This window comes from Antechinus flavipes, chromosome 6 (assembly GCF_016432865.1).
Source record: "Antechinus flavipes isolate AdamAnt ecotype Samford, QLD, Australia chromosome 6, AdamAnt_v2, whole genome shotgun sequence".
NCBI lineage: Eukaryota > Metazoa > Chordata > Mammalia > Dasyuromorphia > Dasyuridae > Antechinus > Antechinus flavipes.
The window spans coordinates 16635853-16655039 of record NC_067403.1 but is presented as its reverse complement, the minus strand read 5'-3'; positions in this window follow the sequence as shown (position 1 = coordinate 16655039).

Below are 19187 nucleotides of genomic sequence, written 5' to 3'. Positions count from 1 at the left end.
CTATGTCTCTGTGTCTCTGTCTGGCATTTTGTGTCTCTGTCTCTGTCTCTCTCCCTCTTGTCTGTCTCTCTATCTCTCTGTCTCTGTCTGCCTTTGTCTCTCTGTCTCTGTTTCTCTATCTCTCTGTTTGTGTCACTCTCTATGTCTCTGTCTTTTTCTATTACTCTTCCTCTCTGTCTCTCTATCTCTATCTCTGTCTCTCTTTCCATCTGGCTCTCTCTCTATCTCCCTGTCTGCCTTTGTCTCTTTCTCCATCTGTTTCTCTGTTTATTTCTGTCTCTCTCTCTGTCTGTCTCTGTCTTTGTCTCTCTCTCCATCTGTCTCTCGCTATCTCTCTGTGTCACTCTCTCTATGTCTGTCTCTTTCTGTCTCTCTTCCTCTCTGTCTCTCTATTTGTCTGCCTTGGTCTCTCTCTCCATCTGTCTCTCTGTCTGCCTTTGTCTCTCATCTGTCTCTCTGTCTCTCTTCCTCTCTGTCTCTGTCTCTCTATCTCTCTGTCTCTGTCTGCCTTTGTCTCTCCATCTGTCTCTGTTTCTCTCTCCCCTACTTCAATTATCGCCTTCATTCCCATCTCCATCCCCAGCCCTGATGTCTTTCACACTCTCTGGTTCACTGTCTCCAACTTCTGGCAAGCTATTCTCCCTTCATGTCCCACCACTAGCTCAAGCTCACTAATTCCAAATCTGAATTCATTTCCCCTCACAGCCTCCCAGGTTCATTATTTCACTTGGTCACTATTCCTATTATCGCTCAGGCTCCATAAATTGGAGAATTCTCTCCCCTCTCCATTGTTCCCCACGTCCAATCAGCAGCCCATTTTGTAATTCTTTCTCTCTGAAATATGACTTGTTTTCATTCCCTGCTTTTCCCTGATAGTGTCAACACCCTGGTACAGGCCCTCATCGCCTCTCATCCGGAGAGTTTTAATAACTCCCATCTCTTCGCCACTCTCTGATCCATCTTTCTCACAGCTAACGCAATAATCTTTCTAATAATAGTTCTGACCTTGTCACTTCCTCCCTTGTTTTATAATTTCATTTTACGCTACTCTTCTTTGAGGACTCTGTTTCAGCAGACTTCGTGTCTGTCTCCCACCTCTCCACATTTGTTCCTTCATTTCTGAATTGGACTTTTCTTTCCTTCCTGGGGCCTCCCCCTCCATGGCAATCCTTCTCCCTAAATTCTCACCCACTCTCTGTTCTTGCTTAGGCAAACTATCTTGCATTGTATTATTTATGCAATATGGTTTCTCTCTATTAAATCATTAGGTTTATTAATTTATTAGACATATGAATAATTTATTATTCTATTAATTAAATTGTTAGGTCAAATATTATGTTTTTTCATTTTTTTCATCCCTAGCATGGACACGGCCCTTATTTAAGTTTTTATTTAATTTTTTAAATTAACAAGCATCATTTTTCCTCTCATCCCAGCAAAAGAAAAAAAAAAAAACTCTTACAACAAATCTGCATAGTTAAGCAAAACAAATTCCTACATTGGTCATGGCCAAAAATATTTCTCGTTCTGCATCTTGAGACTCACCTCTCTGAGAGGAAATGGGTAATATGCTTCTTCATCATTAATCATTGACTCGACTAGAGTTCTGAAGTCTTTCAGAACTGTCTTTACAAAATTGTCATTATACAAATCACTTTCCTGGTCTTGCTTACTTCACTCTCCATCTGTCCTACACATTTGCCCAAATGTCTCCAAAGCCATCCCTTTTCTCATTTTTATAGTGCAAATATACTCCTTTGTGTTTATAAGCCATAATTTGTTCAGCCATCCCTCAATTGATGAGTTTCCCCCTAGTTGTCAGGGGTGGTTTTTTTCACTACAAATAGAGCTGTTTGGATATATGGGTCTTTTCTCTCTTTGTCAAAGTTTATGTATCAAAATTATCCATTTTGTTTTCTATAATCCCCTATCTACCTCATTTGACCGTGAACTATTTTCTTAGCCATACATCTGAGAGATTTCCTCCTTGCACCTCTAATTTGTTAATAATGTCTAAGAAATCTATCCACCTAAAGCTTTTTTTGGTATTTAATATGAAATGTTGATTTAAATCGAATTTCTTGATGAGCGGGATGCTTTCAGAAAAACCTGGAACGTCCTCCGTGGACTCAAACAAAGTGAAATGTACTGTGTACAAAGTAATAGCAAAGTTGTGGGATGATCCACTGGATAGGACACTGCTATTCTCAGCAATAAAACGATCCAAGACTACTCTGATGGACCTGTGATGAAAAGCACTCTCCACAAGTAGAGAAAGAACTGTTTGTATCTGAATACACACTGAACCATACTTATTTTTTAAACTTTATTTTTCTTGTGGGTTTTTTTTTTTTTGTGTGTGTGTGTTTGTGAAGGTGTGAATCTATGTTTTCTTTTGCAACATGACTTTTATGGAAACATTTTGCATGATTTCACATATGCCTTAATGACAGGGGATAGGGAGGAAGGGAGAGAATCTAGAACTCAAAGTTTTAAAAACAAATGTAAAAAATGGTTTTACATGTAACTGGGGAAAATGAAAATCTTAAATAAACAAACAAATAAATAGAGGGGAAAACAATAAGTTGAATTTCTGCCAAATTGCTTTCTACTTTTCCTAGCCATTTCTGTTGAACAGAGCAATTATTCTTATTCTTATTATTTTTACAAAGTAGGGCATGGTGGAAACTTGATGTCACCAGAAACTTTTGAGAATACACCATTTTATGGGGAAGAAGGAGAGAAATGAATCTCTTTCTCTCTCTCTCTCTCTCTCTCTTTTTTTTTTTTTTTTTTTTGCTTCTCTTTTATATCCCTCCCTCCTGATCACACTAATATTGATCAAGACTCCTTTACTTAACTCAGAACCAACGTACTGTAAGAACAAGAGATCATAGAGATGATTTAGACCAATGGTGTCAAACTCATATGGAAACATATCCCTGCAACCGCCTACTGCCTTAGATAAGCACAAATTAACATTATCTGCGTTTTGTTGTATTTTCCCCTATTTTGTTAAACATTTCCCAGGTGCAGTTTTATCTGGTTTGGGCCACACTTTTGCAGGCTTTTCAGCAGCCAGTTCAGCATCTCTGGCCTTGACCAGTTTTCTGATTTTGCAGAGAAAGCAGCCGAGGTTCCAAGCCCCTGGCTGCTCAGGCCGGTCCACTCTCCATGGTCCCCACAGCGGCTGCCCCTGTCTCCAGCTTGTCTGCTGGGGCTCCCTGTACTTGTGTAAGACCGGCAGATGCTGAGTCACATTTCCTGACTTTGTCTGCTCCACAAAGGACTCGGGCCCTCAAAGAGCATAGGGTCGAGGTGTTATCTCCTGGACCTACGAAGTCCCTATCAGTTCCTAGGATTGAGGGAATTTTCCCACTCAAGGCAGAAGTCGGAGCCAAGGAAAAGTGAGCTTACAAAAGGAATTCTTTTCTGGTATTTACACATGCTTTCCTCCTAGTCTGGAAATTTCAAAACAGTTCCTTAAACACTGAAGAACTGAAAATTCTCCTTTTTGTTTCCATGGGCAATGGAGGGCAGAGGGAGAGGGAGCAGATAAGGGGATTTTCTGAGTTATAGGAATAAAAATAGATTGTCAGAGGAGTCATTCTTGTCTCATCTAATAGTTTATGCCAAAGATACTTTAAAAAAAAGAAGAAGAAGAAGAGGGGCAGCTAGATGGGGCAGTGAATAGAGCACCAGCCTTGAAGTCAGGAGGACCCGAGTTCAAATCCAGCCTCAGACACTTAACACTTTCTTGCTGTGGGACACTGGACAAGCCACTTAATCCCATTACCTCAGCAAAGTAAATAAATAAACAATTAAATAAATAAATAGATGAAGGAGAAGTGAACCCTAATTCCTCTAAAACCCTAAATCTATCTAAAGAACTAGGACACTATGAGGTGTGTGTGTGTGTGTGTGTGTGCACGCGCATGTGTGATGCATGGCAATACCATATGGCAATCTCCTTACCAACCAACTTTGTTCTAAAAAATTCATTTCTATTCAATTCAAAGTACCCTTTTTATAAACTACTAAAAATTATTTTATTGAGTTAGAAAAAACAAAAGCAAAATTCATTGGAAAAACAAAAGCATAAAGTTATCAAAGGAATTAATGAAAAATGTAAAAGAAGGTTTAGCACTACCAGATCTTCTTTAAAATATATATTTTATAAAAAAAATTGAAAAAAATAAAACATAAAAGGAAAACAAAACAGAACATTGTCATGTGTCTAGTAGAACATCAGGAAGGATTCAAATATATAACAATAAAGTACCAGTTCAAGAAGGATATATAATAGTAGAAGAAATTATATTTGTGAGTGTCCATTTTTACTTCCTTGTAGGTATTCTTTTGTTACTTGCTACACACTTTTTTTTTTTACATTTTTTTCCTCTTCCATCATCCCCACCTTCCCCAAGCAGGCTATGGTTAAGCAAGGATATATTTATGTATAATATATAAATTCATTCTCTCTCTCTCTCTCTCTCTCTCTCTCTCTCTCTCTGTTTCTCTCTCTCTCTCTTTCCCTCTCTCTCTCTCTCTTTCTCCTCTCTGTCTCTCTCTATCTCTTTCATCTCTCTGTCTTTTTCCTCTCTTTCTGTATCTGTCTCTTTCCTCTCTCTCTCTCTCTCTCTCTCTCTCTCTCTCTCTCTCCCTTTCTCCTCTCTCTCTCCCTCCCTCCCTCTCTCTCTCTCTCTTTCTCCTCTCTGTCTCTCTCTATCTCTTTCATCTCTCTGTCTCTTTCCTCTCTTTCTGTATCTGTCTCTTTCCTCCTCTCTCTCTCTCTCTCTCTCTCTCTCTCTCTCTCTCTCTCTCTCTGTCTGTCTCTCTCTCTCCCTTTCTCCTCTCTTTCTCTCTCTGTGTCTCTCATACACAGAGAGACAGAGACAGAGTCAGAGACACAGAGAGACAGAAAGAAAGAGACAGAGATAGAGACAAAAAGAAGAGACTGAGAGAGACTGAGACACAGCAACACAGAGAGACAGTGAGAGGGAGAAGACCAGAGGGGGAGAATGAGCTGAGGGGCTGGCACAATATTTGATTGGAGTCCTTTAGTGAGCTGAGTGGATCTAGCTTCTCTAGGACTGCACATGCCCCCAACACTGGAACCGCAGAAATCCTTTTTTGCTCCTTTGATCCCTATGACTCAGAAACACCTCCTGCTCCGTGCAAACCTCGGCCTCTCCCCACATTTAGCCAGAAACGGTGCAACAGATCCAGTGTGAAGTGATGAGGAGCCTACTCTTGATTATTGGTGAACCCCCTCCCCAACCTGAAGAGCTGCCTCAGAAGCCAGGGAGACCTCAGTCCTCGGGCCCAGACCAAGCTGAAGGACCTGGGGACCCAGGAACAAGTCTCTCTCTGGCTCGCCTTTGGCCAGGCAACTTTTCCCCGCCCTCCCCCAGTTCCCCCCAACCCTTTCTGGGTGATCCAAATGTCTTCTGACATCCTCTGGTCCCTAAAGCGCCCATGACTTCCCTCTGAGATGTTAGAGAGCACTTTGGAGCCCCCAACATGAAGGGTAACAGAGCTGTCTGTGCTGGTGCCCAATGCTGTGCCAGGCGTGAGCCCCCAAAGGGCAGAGCTGGGCCCTGTCTGAGCCTTGTGTCTCCCCCAGGGCTCAGCAGCCGTCACTTGGAGCAGAACTGCCACCCTGACCCAATGGAACCCGAGGAGCTGTCCCAGGGCCCAGTCCCCAAAGTGTTCGATGACCCAGCCGGGTCACTGTCTACAGAGCTAACAGCACAGCGGGTCCGATACCACGCAGGCGGGCCATGGGGCAGGTTGGGCTCCCCAGGCCAGAGACAGAGCTGCCGGCACGCTTCCTTCTAACCAGACCGTCCTCCAGCCCGGCTCAGTCCCACGTCCCCCAGGAAGGCTTCATCCACCTCCCTGACTCTGCTCCCAGACTGCCAAAGTTCCAGCAGATTGCCCTTCAACATTCACTGTTTCAGTACCGCACGGGACTCACAGCCCAAGATTTTTGTCAGCCGCTCACTTTCGACACTTAGCATTTCAGAACTGAGCAGATGATTGAGTCTCCCTGAGACTCGTCTGCTAATCAGTGAAATGAACTGCCCAGGTCATTGTGAGGACGAGGGGAGACCATGTGCAATACAAAATGTACCGACCACAAATGGAGGCTGTCATTGGAAGCTTCCTGAAGGAAGAGCTTGTCTAACCCCGCTCTCCCGCAACATCTGTGTTGTGTGATCACAGTGCTGAGCATAAAGCTGATGGTCAGCAAATAAATACCCAATTGTCTAATTGGTCGTAGTTTATCAAATAATAGACATTTAGTAAGCACCTACTATGTGCCAGGCAGTATGCTAAGGCTTTCCCTTGTTAATGGAAGGACCATTCCACTAAAAGAATGGAACTTCTGAAATCATTACATCTGGAAAATCCTAGATTCTTTTGATTACAAAAACTATTTCATTTCTTCTTCTTCGTCTTCGTCTTTGTCTTCTTCTTCTTCTTCTTTTCTCCTTCTTTTCTCCTTCTTTTCTTCTTCTTCTTCTTTTCTTCTTCTTCCTTCTTTTTTCTTCATTCTTCTCCTTCTCCTTTTTCCTCTTCCTCCTCTTTCTCCTCCTTCTTTTCTTCCTTTTCCTCCTTTTCTTCCTCTTCCTTCTCTTTCTCCTCCTCCTCCTCCTTAAATAACAGCTACTTTAATGTTTGTCAAATACCTTTTACATGTAATCTCATGTAACCTTCACAACAACCCTGTGAAGTGGTGCCATCATTATCTCTATTTTACAAAAAAAGGAAACTGAGGATGAACAAAAGATTTCAAGAGTTGCCCAGGACCATTGGGCAGGATTTCGATCTGAGTCTTCCTGAGTTCAGGATCAGTGCACTATCCACTATGAAACCTAACTTCTACTTCTTTTCCAGAGAAATCAATAGGAAGTTCAGAACAGGAAAAAACAGGGAAAAGTAAGACCAGCTAAGAAATCCACATTAGAAAAGTGGATTCCTAATCGATAACCACAGCCCCTAGATCAGTATCTTCCACACAACAATCCTTTGAGGTGTTATTATCACCCTTTGGTGGTCAAGGAACTGTCTTGGAGACACTAAACAACTTCTCCTTTAGCCAGTCAATGGCAGGAGAGCTAGAACATGAACCTGGATTTTTAATCTCCAAACAAAGGGCCTTCCAGTACTCTTTCTTGCCTCTTAATTGGAGAATTGCAATATTCTCTGGCCAATTGCATTGCAGTTTTTCACATGAAATGCCCAATGTCATTTCAGGAAGAGGGAAAAGTCTCTCCCAGGTAAAAGATGCCCTTGTGGTTGGGAATTAAACAGTTAAGTAAGTGGACCTTGTGAGGAATAAGGCTGTACCAATCAGCTACTGAGGCATCATAGACACTACTGATGGGGACTCCAGGCCCCAGGAATCACTTACCCCAAGGCCCCTGGACAGCTCAAGCTGATCATCTTGGACCCAGAGCACGGACACACATTCTTCTTGGAGGCCGGCCTGTCAGGAAGTGCGATAGGAAGGAAAGAGCATATTCCTTTACCCAGAAATCAAAGGCCACTTCTCCCCAGAGCAAAGGAAGTGAAACTGGTTAAAAGAAATTCAGATTTGCCTCTTCTATCTAAAGAAGGATGGGGGAGGAACACAAATACAAGCAAAGCATGGGGAAGATGAAGAGGAAAATGGACTGATTTTCTAGGAATTCCACAAAGAGAAACATGATTTTCTTTCATTTTTCTCTCCATCTTTCATCAAGCTCTGCTAATGGAGGCTATTCCAGCAGAGGACATGCTTTTTGGACCTCTACCACACTGGAAAGGCTTGAAGCCCCTTGGACGGCGGTCCCAAAGACATCTGGGCACGAGCTTGCCGGGGACCAGCCTTGCTAAGCATGGAAAGGCTTGTTCCCAGTAAGCCGGTCATCCAGTGACAAATCCTTTGGCCACGGTAACCCATGGATCAAAGACTAATACAAACCCAATCGGAATCCCTTTCTTAGCTATGGAGCTAAGCTTGCACCATAAGCATGGGAGAAGACAATATGATACACACAGAGGCAGATATAAAACATACAGGTTAGTGGGAAAGGGCTGGAGTGACTGGGATAGAATAAAGTGGGATGGTGGTTGGAGTTAGGTTGTAAAAGGTGGTAAATTCCAAGGGAATTTAAAAATAAGAAACTACAGAAAAATAAGAAGCCACATGGTCAGATTGACGCTTTAGGAAAATCCCTTTGATCGCTGTGTGGAAGATGACATGGAACAGGAAGACCAATATTGCTATTGCCATAGTTCAGGCAAGAAGGGATCAAGATTTCTACTAGGACGGCATATGAGCAGAGAGAGGGGATAGTTGTGAGAAATGCTGGGGAGGGGGGCAATAAAATTTGGCAATTAATTGAGTGGATTGAGAGTTAAGATGGGAGAGAAACTGAGGCTGGGAAAAGGAGTAATTGGATGTTTGGTAGCACCTTTAACAGAAATGGAGAAGACAGAAAGATAATGAAGTCTTTGGGGAACATGGTAAGTTTGAAGTCATTATGGAACACTCCATTTGAAATGTCCAAGAGATAGATGGTGATGTGGAATTGGAGCTCAGAAGAGACTAGGATTGGATAAATAGATCTGGGAGATATCCACACAGAGGCAATGATTTAAACTATGGGTACACATGAAGTCACCATGTGAGAGAGTATGAAAGGAGAGAAAAGAGATCGGGGATAGATCCTTATTCTACAGGTTCAGGTTGGGGGTGCGCAATGGTCAATGATCTAGCAAAGGGAACTGATAGGGACAAAGTGGACAGGAAGGAAGGAAGAAAGGAAGAGGAAAAAGGAGAGATCTCGGTGTGATGAAAACCCAAGGAAGAGAGGGGAACTAAAACAGTCAATGGCCATAGAGAGGTAAAGAAGGATGAAGAATAAGAGAAGGTCGTCAGATTTGGCAATTAAGAGAATACTAGTAACTTTAGGGAGAGAAGTTTCAGTTAAATAATGAGATCAGAAGCCTTATTGCAAAGGGTTATGGAATGAGAAGAGCAAAGTGGAAGGATTGGGTACACACACTTAAAAAAAAACTAATTAATTAATTAATGTTTTATTAATTACATTATATTATAATTTATATTATTTTTAATTTATAGAATAAAACAAGCATTTCTATAATAAATAAAATAAATGTAGATTAAATATAGACAAATAGAATAAATTGACTGAATATGGATGAAAGAAAATAACAAAAAAAAAAAGATTATTGCACATGGAACTGCCAAGGTATTTTGTATAATTTACTATTGCTTTTAAAATATAACAAATTTGGTAGGTAGAGCACCAGCCCTGAAGTCAGGAGGACCTGAGTTCAAATCTGGCTTTAGACACTTAATACTTCGTAGCTATGTGACCCTGGGCAAGTCATTTAACCCCAACTGCCTCAGCAAAAACAAACAAATAAATAAATAAGTGAATACATTTATCATGTAAATTTCCTTTTTTCTGCCTTTCCCCCCCACTCTAGAGATGGCTACCATTAGACACAAATAACATATCGAGAGAATAATTTTACATATATTATATGCATACAACATATATGTAACATTCTATACATACTTCTATTTATCAATTCTTTCTCTGAATGCAGGTTTTTCTTTTTCTTTTAATTAATTACTTTTTCAATTAACAAGCATTTATTCCCCCTTTCTCCAACTTCACCAATCTCCATGTTGGAACAATAACAAATAGCAAAAGATTTTGAACAAATTTTCACAGTCCAATCCCTCTCCTAATTCCCCCATCGGTCATGTCCAAAACCATATATATATATATATATATTTGCTCTAATAGGTAGAACAGATATAGGATGATAGTTATAGTAAATGTCAGGGTCCAGTGAAGTTAATTTTTTAAGAATAGGGGTGACTTGAGCATTTATGTAGGCGGGAGGGAAGGACCCAGTAAAAAGAGAAGATCAGAGCTCAGAGAGAGAAAGGGTGATCGTGGAACAATTGACTTGAGAAGATGGGAAGGGATGAAGTCAAAAGTACACACAGAAAGTTTGACCTGGAGAAATTGCCGATTCAGGGATGATGTTACGAAGTTGTGAAATCTAGAGAAGGGAAGAAGATGGAGCTTTTATGATCACTGTCTAAAGTACAAAGCAGGATCCTCCAGTGAGAAGAATGCTGTCTATAGCCAGCCTGGAAAATTTAGGCCTAGATTTCCTGAGTTCTTTATGTAAAGTAAATTGTCAAGTAAAATCCAGAAATATGAATCCAATGGTGTCAAAAGGGAAGATGGGCTCACCATCCCTGCAACAAATCTTACCAATTGGATCAGAAATGGGTACAAGCCAGATTGGTCATCCTATCTATCAGAGGAAATGTCTAGTCAGAGATGGTCATCTGGAGCCAGGGGAAGAGCTTCTGTGCTGCTGTTTCAGAACCCGTCCCAAGAGGGCCTTGAATGGCCCATTTAAACTTCACAAGAGGGGTAAGGAGCCATCCTTCCCCAGAGGGAGGGTCTTTCTGTCTGACAAGCTCTGATGAAGAAGTTAGGTTGTACTTGTGTTGGAGAAGGCCCATAGTTCCTTGGACTATTATGAGAAGGTCTGGAATGGCCATGCATCCAGTCCAGTGTCCTCAACCCCTGCCTCCATACCCTAGGGACCCCTTCTCCAATCATAGCTCCTGAAGATTGAAAAGAGAGAAAGCCCTCATCACCAAATCTGCGCCACCGCCACATGGTTCAGCACTAAAAACTATGACTTTTATCAGTGGAAATCACATCAAAGCAGAGGCGTCTGCTCCGATCCTGAACCTTAACAACATGGGACCCTTCCGCCCAACTTGCAGCTGAAACCTTCTGTCTCTCCCATCTGTCCCATGAGAACGGGGCTCTTTGGGAGGGGGACTCTTTTCTTCTCTATTTGTATCCTCAATATTTTACACAAAGCAAGCATGTAATAAATGTCTTATTCACTCATCGTTATTGAATAAATTCATCCATTCACTGTATTAATTTATTGATTAGTTTAGTAAATTCAGCTTTATTCATTGACTGTAGCCATTGGTCCTCATTCCTAATTCCTGCAAGTCATGAAGGGATGTGGAGAAAGCCCCGCTAGTTCTGTGACCAATAAGGTACAAATATTCAAAAAGATCTACTTGAGGAATTTGTGATTCACTATGGCGAAAGCTCCTAAGGATGGAGGGATCCTTGATGCGACTGCCCGGGATGTATCCCAGAGTGGGGTACGGGGCAGTGGGGGAGCTGGGAGGGACTTTTGTCCTCAGCCCCCTCTCTGCCCTCCTCCTCTTCCTAACTTCCTTGTGACTGCTGAGGGCGTGTCAGCCTAGTCTTTACTCTCCCTTGCCCTCCTCCCATATATGTATAACTTGTTATTATTCTCGTCATTGCTGCCTTTGCAGCATCTTTCCCATGCACCCTCTCTTCTTAGCTCCCAACCCCAGTTTTACCTTTCTTGGTCTGACTGGCCTTATGGCTCACTGGTCAGGAGCTTCAGCGCTCCTTCTTATCGCCAGGGTTAGAGCCAGCTCTCTTAGACCTCCTACCTCCAAATCCTTGGCACTCTTACCTGGTCCTACATCAGAAACCAGCATGATTTTATCAATGGAAATGGCATTAAAGAAAAGGCATTAGCTCAAGTTTTATCTCCTATGAGAAACCTGTCCAGTTCCTCCAAATAAAGCCTTCCATCTTGTCTTTCCTTCTCTCTCTCTCTCTCTCTCTCTCTCTCTCTCTCTCTCTCTCTCTCTCTCTCTCTCTCTTTCTCTCTCTCTCTTTCTCTCTCTCTTTCTCTCTCTCTCTTTGTGTGTATCTCTCCCCCCTTCCTCTCCCTCTTTCCCCCTTTTTCTTTTCTTTCTGCCAGTCTCTATCTCTCTCTTTGTCTCTGTCTCTCTCACACACACTCTTGTATGCACCTAATTATAATATAATAGAGATGAAAACATTAGCTCCTTGAGTCAAGGACTGTTTTTGCATTTTTTTAAACAGCACACCCCCATACTTGCTTAATAAATGATTATTGACCGACTGGTTTGTGAGTTTATTCCGGGAGGGACTTGAGGCCATTTGTGCATTCTTTTGGGTGGAAATCCCCACTTTAGAATTAGATTTGATCCTCGATTTAGGGAACCCTGGGAGAATGACTTAATAGCCTTTGGAGTGAATATGGAGATGGAGCATGTTGGATGCTAGTGCCTTCCAGATGGGTGCAGTTCCAATATTCCAAGGTCTAGGATGAAAAACTCAGATTTGACTTGAGTGATACTGAAGGTTCCCCATGATCAAAGAGTACCTATGGATGGGAAGAAATGCCATTGGACTTAGATTTTTTTTTTAAAGCAAATCCCTGATATTGATTTGTTTTGTTCTAATTCATTTATTTTTTTTTTCTCCCAGATGTGGAGTATGATCACATTTCTGGCAAACTGAGAATCTTGTGGACTGAGTTCTAGTTTACTAAAGTCTGACTGCATGGAACAAGGTGGCTCAAGAAGTCCATCTGGATAGATGTTTTCATTAGTATATTAATATGTTAATTCCCATCACCAACATGGACAATTCCTAGGACAGGTAGCTCGGCCATATTACCTGGAGCACAGATGGGCTAAGTGACATGCAGGGTCCCAGAACCAGCGAGAGACAAGACAGCAGGATTTCTCCATACCAAGATTGATTCTTTTATCCACTATGCTTCTGCAAGCAGTTAAGAAAGAAAGGGAATCGACACCGTCTCTTCCCCTCAGAATTGGGTTCTTTCACCCTCCTTAGTAAAGTGTTCCTTTCCACTGTTTCACAACCCTTCAGATTAAGCAGGTTGGTTTGTTTTTTCCTTGAGGTTTTGTCTAAATTCCCTCCAGGGTACAAAACACCAATCAGTGCCAGGTAAAAAGAAAAGCAAACTTGATAGTCCTAAATGGAAGTGTTCTCTTATACCGAGGATGTCTTGAGAAGGACTAATTTTTTTTTTTTAATTTATGAAATTAGTCATTTTAGAAGCCACTGGCAAACCCACTAGATCCTTTTTGGGCTGTGGAATACCCAAGAAGAGAAGTGGTGGTTGGGTTTAGTTCCTCATCTAACAGGGGGCATCAGAACAGCTTTTGACAACCAATGAAAAATTGGATCTGCCTGTGGGTTTTCCTGGTATAGGCTGGGACGACACATGATATCAGGCTCGTTGGGTATTTTTTTTCCAGCTGACTGGGAACAATTAAAACTCTCCTGACTTGACAAAACTCCCTATGGCGTCTTGGGCCTGTATTTCCCAGAGGTATCACTCCCAAATTGTGCATTCCTAACCTTTTTTGTGTCATGGATCTTTTGACAATCTGTGAAAATCTATGGAGTTATGAATATATATACACATTTACATATGTATATATAAGCATGTACATTCATAAATGAAAGAGATTCTTACTTTCAGTTAGAGCTAGTGAAAAAAAAGATGCAATTTTCTTTCCCTTCCAAATTCATAAGTCCTTGAAATCTATAGACTTTAATAATATACAAATTACCTAAATTGCAAGCTCCTTAAGAGTTAGATTTGGGTCTTTTCTCTTCTTGTCTCCTGCTCTTGAAATCAATGTAGTGCTCTGTGCATGAGAAAAACTCAAAAAAATAAAAGTTGTTGTTTTTTTTTAAAGAAAAACCCAAAAACTTAAGTTATAGTATTGACTGACCAACAGGATGACATGGATTCTCTAGGTCAAAGGCTCTGGAGAAATCTTACAGGGGCTGCTCTATCCAAATACTCTCTTTATAGTATTTTAATGAAAATTTAAAACACTTTTTCCCCCTTGAAAAGAATTCCGTTTGCTTAGATAGTGTAATCAGACCCAGATGTTGCAAAATTCATATTTGATCAAAAACCCCAACGCTTGATTTTTTTTGAACACAAATGAAGTATATGCATAAAAAATAGGCATTCTTATTATGATGATCTATTTCAGATGAAGTTGGTGTTTGAAACCCGATCTCTACCCTCGAAAGCATCAATCCGACTTGTCCATCACTCCAACGAGATTAGTCTCTTTCCAGACAAGAGCTGGAATGTTCTGATGAAATAAAATGATGAAAGGATGCATGCCCTATTTTCCCCTGAAGTTTGCCAATAATGGATGAATAAGGGACTCCAGTCTCTGGGAGAGAGAATAATTTAAAGTGGAAAGAGAACCAGACTTCCTGCCTCTGATACACACTAGTTATGTGATCATAGAAAATCATTTGATTTCTCAAAGCTTCAGTTTCCTTGTCTGGGAAATGGGGATAAAATGTCAGGAGCATTTATTCCCCAAGACTCTTCGTGAGTCTTTAATGAGTTAATAAAACGTTTTGTAAGCCTTGAAGTGTGGGACAGAAATGTCAGCTATTAGGATAATATTAATAATAATAGATAACATTGAATAGCAAAGTGTTTTCCATCTGTCCCGTCATTTACAAATATGCTCCCTCTCTCCCATTTTAGTTTAATTGATCAATGTGTTTTGAACTATGACTGGATATGATCCTCTAAGGGGCTAAAGTATCAAGACCCCCAAAGGAGAGACATGAATCAGTATGTACCTCACAAGGAAAAATGCCATCATCATCTTACAACTGTCTCCTCTAGGGCCCTGATGGAGGCAGCCCCGGGCCTTGCACCCAGGAGCCTTGGGAACCTCCCAGCTCTCAGGCAACTTTCTGAGCCAGCTCTCCCAGCCATCACTAAGAAGAGAAATCATTCTAGAGAGGGACCCCTGTTCTTCATCCCCATTAGCAGGAATTACCCTCCCAACTAGAAGACTGGCATGTAGCTATGGGCATGGCAGCAGCCCTTAGGCCACTGCTCAAAGCTCAGCCTTCATAGCCATCACTCCAGGAAGCAACTCTTGTGGAGAAGTGGTCAGCCATGTCCAGCCCTGCTGAGCAACTGCCCCTCACAGGGCTGGCAGGGCAGAGATTGCCAGATTACCAATGCCCTCTGACCACCGTCTGCCCCCAGATCCTGGCAGAGAGAACTTGAGCCCGAGAGGCTCTGAAACAATGATACTTCCAGCCCAGAGCCCACAGTCTCCATCCAGGAGGCAACCTTCAGCTTCCAGAGCCACATCAACTGAAGAGCTAGAATTTAAAGCTCTTGGGGCTGTCAAGTGATCCACCATGACTGATGTGACATAAGAGATGAAGCATTGCCATCTGCTTCACTGCTGAGCCCTAAGGACCAGGGGACCTTTCCATCTACCTTGCAGCCGAAAAGCTTTCAGACACAGTGATTCTCCACTAAAATATGAGTTCCCTGCTTTGCTCTTCATGATTAAATGTGTTTCTATTTAAAACCGTCAGTAAGCATCATATGTAATGGGGATAAACTGGAACCATTCCCAATAAGATCAGGGGTGCAACAAGATTGCCCACTATCACCATTACTATTCAAATTTGTATGAGAAATGCTAGCTTTGGCAATAAAAGATGAAAAAGAGATTAAAATAATAATTAAATGTGTGATTCAGTCATTACTAGTTAGGGAGTTGTGTATAGGAGGCTGCTGCTTTATTAACAGATTTTGCTCAGAACTTTGCTTGGTACTTTGAATACATTTTCCCATTAAAATAACACTGTAGGTGATGATTAGGTATCTAGACTAGCCTCCAGAAGTCTATATATCTCATATTGTACCTGAAGCAGAGATATAATCATAAGGTCACAAGAACTGCCTCCCTTGGAGATTTCTCCTGCACCATATGAACTCTCACACTTCTTTAAGAGAGTTTGATGAAGAAATAGAACCAAGATGATGGATTATCAATAAGAAGTATGGCAATCTTCTCCCCCTCCCCTCCCCTATCCTGCCCAACTTCTGGAAAACAGCAAACCAAATCCCAAATAAGTTATCCAAGGAAATCAATCCCAAGGTGTCCTTTTTCCAAGTCTAGTCACCACAGGGACAAGGGTAAGAGAAGTCTGTGGATACTGGGGCAGGAGTATGGGCTAGGAGCACCCCTCATGGAACATACCTGTACAGAGAGATGCTATGTGTCGGGGAAACAGGAGGGCCCAGATCCTTTGCAAACTCTTAAAATGCTATTTAAATGTTAGCTATTATTGATATCAGACACACAGGTAACCTGGCTAGCCTCTGGGACCACTAAATAGCCAATTTTGTGGCTTTCCTAAGTGGGGATATAGTAGGACAGACCATCATGGACACTTATAACTTGGTTAATGAACCAAATGTTTTAAATCAAGGGACAAAAGACAGCTGTTTCAAAGGTCATTTGTAAATAGGATGTTTTATAAGCTGGGGATGGCTTCGATCCAATTCAACAATAATATTTATCAGTCACTGTATGCAAAATATCGTGCTTTGGGTTGAGGATTTTATGACAGAGGGTGTAAGAGTCTGACAGTATCAGATAGGATATTTTTTTGAGATGGGAATGGGGTAGGGATATGACATATATACAAATAAATATTTTACTGAGTAAATTAAAGAAGGTTGGGTGGACTTCTTGGAATAAGGGATAAACAAGCTGAGTTTAAAAAAATAGGATTCTGAGAGGCAGAGATGAGGAAGGAGTAAGTATATTCCAGGCAGACCCAGCTTGTCTTCTTGATAGAAATCATGTGTTTTGTAAGTGTGTCGGGCACATTTGTACCATTTGCATGTGTTAATTTAGTCTTAGAGACATACAAGAAGATACTCCCCTAAGTCTCACTCACTCCCTTAAGCAGTCCTTCAGAGATGTTTTTGTGAAGCTCAGTCACTGAATCCATTCCAAGGATTTTGCTGTTTTAGAAATAATTCTGGATTTTAGAGCCTCATGGCAGCTTCCTGTGAAGTGACCAATCCCCGTGGCCTGAACAGCGTTCTCCACCACGTTCCATTTCAACTTCAGCTGAAGCCCCATCCTTACTTCTTAGCTAATTGTAAGTCTGGGAGACCAGTCTGCATCAGTCTTGTTCACTTATGCCCTCCTCCTCATGACCATATGGACTTTATGTCCTTTTTTGAATTCACATCTTTCTGATTTCAAGCCCAGTGCTCTCTATCTACTCTACCCTGCCTGCCTCTTATCATCATCTCTTAGTCTTTCCTAAATCCAAATTCATTGAATTGGCTGTGAAATACTCTTTTCCAGACAGGGAAAGAAGAAAACCTTATTTATTTTGAAAATAAATTTTGAATTTTGAAAATTTGAAAATAAAAGTGTATACATACATATTCACATAATCTGTATGCATATATGGGTATATGCAAAGTGTATACACCTATGTATATAAACATATATGTGTGCACATATATACGTACATTGTATACATATACACACAGAGCCTTACTTTGAGCCCTTTGCTTAGTGAGCAAAGTGAGCCCTTTGCTTAGCCCTTGGTGATAATCGAAGAATGACACAAATCGAAAAAGTCATCCAAATCCAACATACAGGAGCTGAAAATGGAGGTGACTATCAGGTTCCAGAAACACAAAACCTATTTCCAGTCCTTGAAGACTTAGAGGAGGAGGAGTCCAAGGAGATTTGACCTTTGAAAGATAACTTCATCTGTCCTCCACTTGCCAACTAGCATTATGCTTTCATTCAGCATTAGTCATCACTGACAAAAATTTGCTGTAGAAAATTAGATTGAACGTCTAATCACAGAATCAACATTCGTGTGTCGTTCTGGAAGAACAAAATCTCAGGGCAAAATTCAGAGATCAAAGCCAGGTGGACCGGTTTTTTTTTTTTTTTTTTTTTTTTTTTTTTTTTTGGTGCTTGTACTATTTGGTATCATTTCCGTTTTTTGCTTAGGGAACATTGCACAATTTCCACTCTCTTCATCATCAGAAAATATTTTTAGTCTTCTTCTTGACGGTAACTCTTTGGCATTGGTTGGTGTTAGTCATCTGGAGGAGCCTGAATCCATGAATCTTCTGATATCAGTTGATCTGTAAATATTGGCCAACACTGTGTTTTTCATTTTACTGTGGAGGCGGATTAACTCTTACTCCCAAGTTGTGGGGACATAACTTTAGAAAAGCAGAGTATGAACAAAGGTTCAAGTTAACTTAATTCTGTAAATATTCATTATTCATAGTTATGATATCATATTAAGGGCTTTGGGAGAAGACTATTAATTGGTCAAAGAAGAAGAAATATATTTTCTGCCCTGAGGGAATCCAGTCACATTTAAACAAGGTAGTTAAACATATTGAACTGTGTGCAAAAAAAATCAGGAGAAAGGAGACAAATTAGTAACAGCACACACACACACACACACACACACACACACACACACACACATACACACACACACCCTTGGTTTTTGACCTCTGAATCTTTTCCTGAGATTCTGCTTTTTGAGGATAGCATACTCACTTTGATTGTCTGCTAATATAGCCAATTGCATTTTCTATAGAAATTTTCATCAGCCTTGAATAGTCCTTATTCTCTGAGATATGAGATTACCATAAAAGAAATGGTGTCTGCTGATACTTTAATAAAATCTGGAAGTCCTGAGGCTGAAGAACAGAAATATTGAAATGTCAGGAGAAATATCTTGTCTATCTATGGAATAGTCACTCCTTCACATGACAATCCTTCAGATACTTGGAATACAGCTTCCACATCCTCCTAGAGTCTTCTTTTTCCTAACTAAACACAACCAGTTTCCACAAATTCTCATATAACATGGGTTCAAGACCAGTTACCATGCTGGTTGCTTTTTTCTGGATATTCTCCAGCTTATTAATGTTCTTCTTAAACCACGGTGACATGAACAGAACACAATACTGCAGAAGAGGTTTGGTGGGTGCGGAATATTCCTTTTTCCTGGAAGCTGTGCCCCTTTTTTTGCAATCTGAGATCATATTAATGATTTTGGCATTTATACCACACTGCTGACTCATATTAAATTTGCAGTCCATTAAAACCCTCAGGATGTTTTTTAAATTTCAGAATAAATGCAATCTATTCATGCCTTATCCTATCTAAACTTGTAAGTTGATTTGGGGGGTATATTTTTATATTTTAATACCCAAGTATAAGCCTTTACATTTATCTCATATTAGATTCAGCCAGGATTAGATTCTCATGGATCTTGACTCTCTTCTCTACTGGGCTAGTCGTCCCTGCCCAGTTTTGAGGCAGATTTGAAGAGCATATTATCTATGTCTTTATCCAAATCAAATCTCAGAGTCAT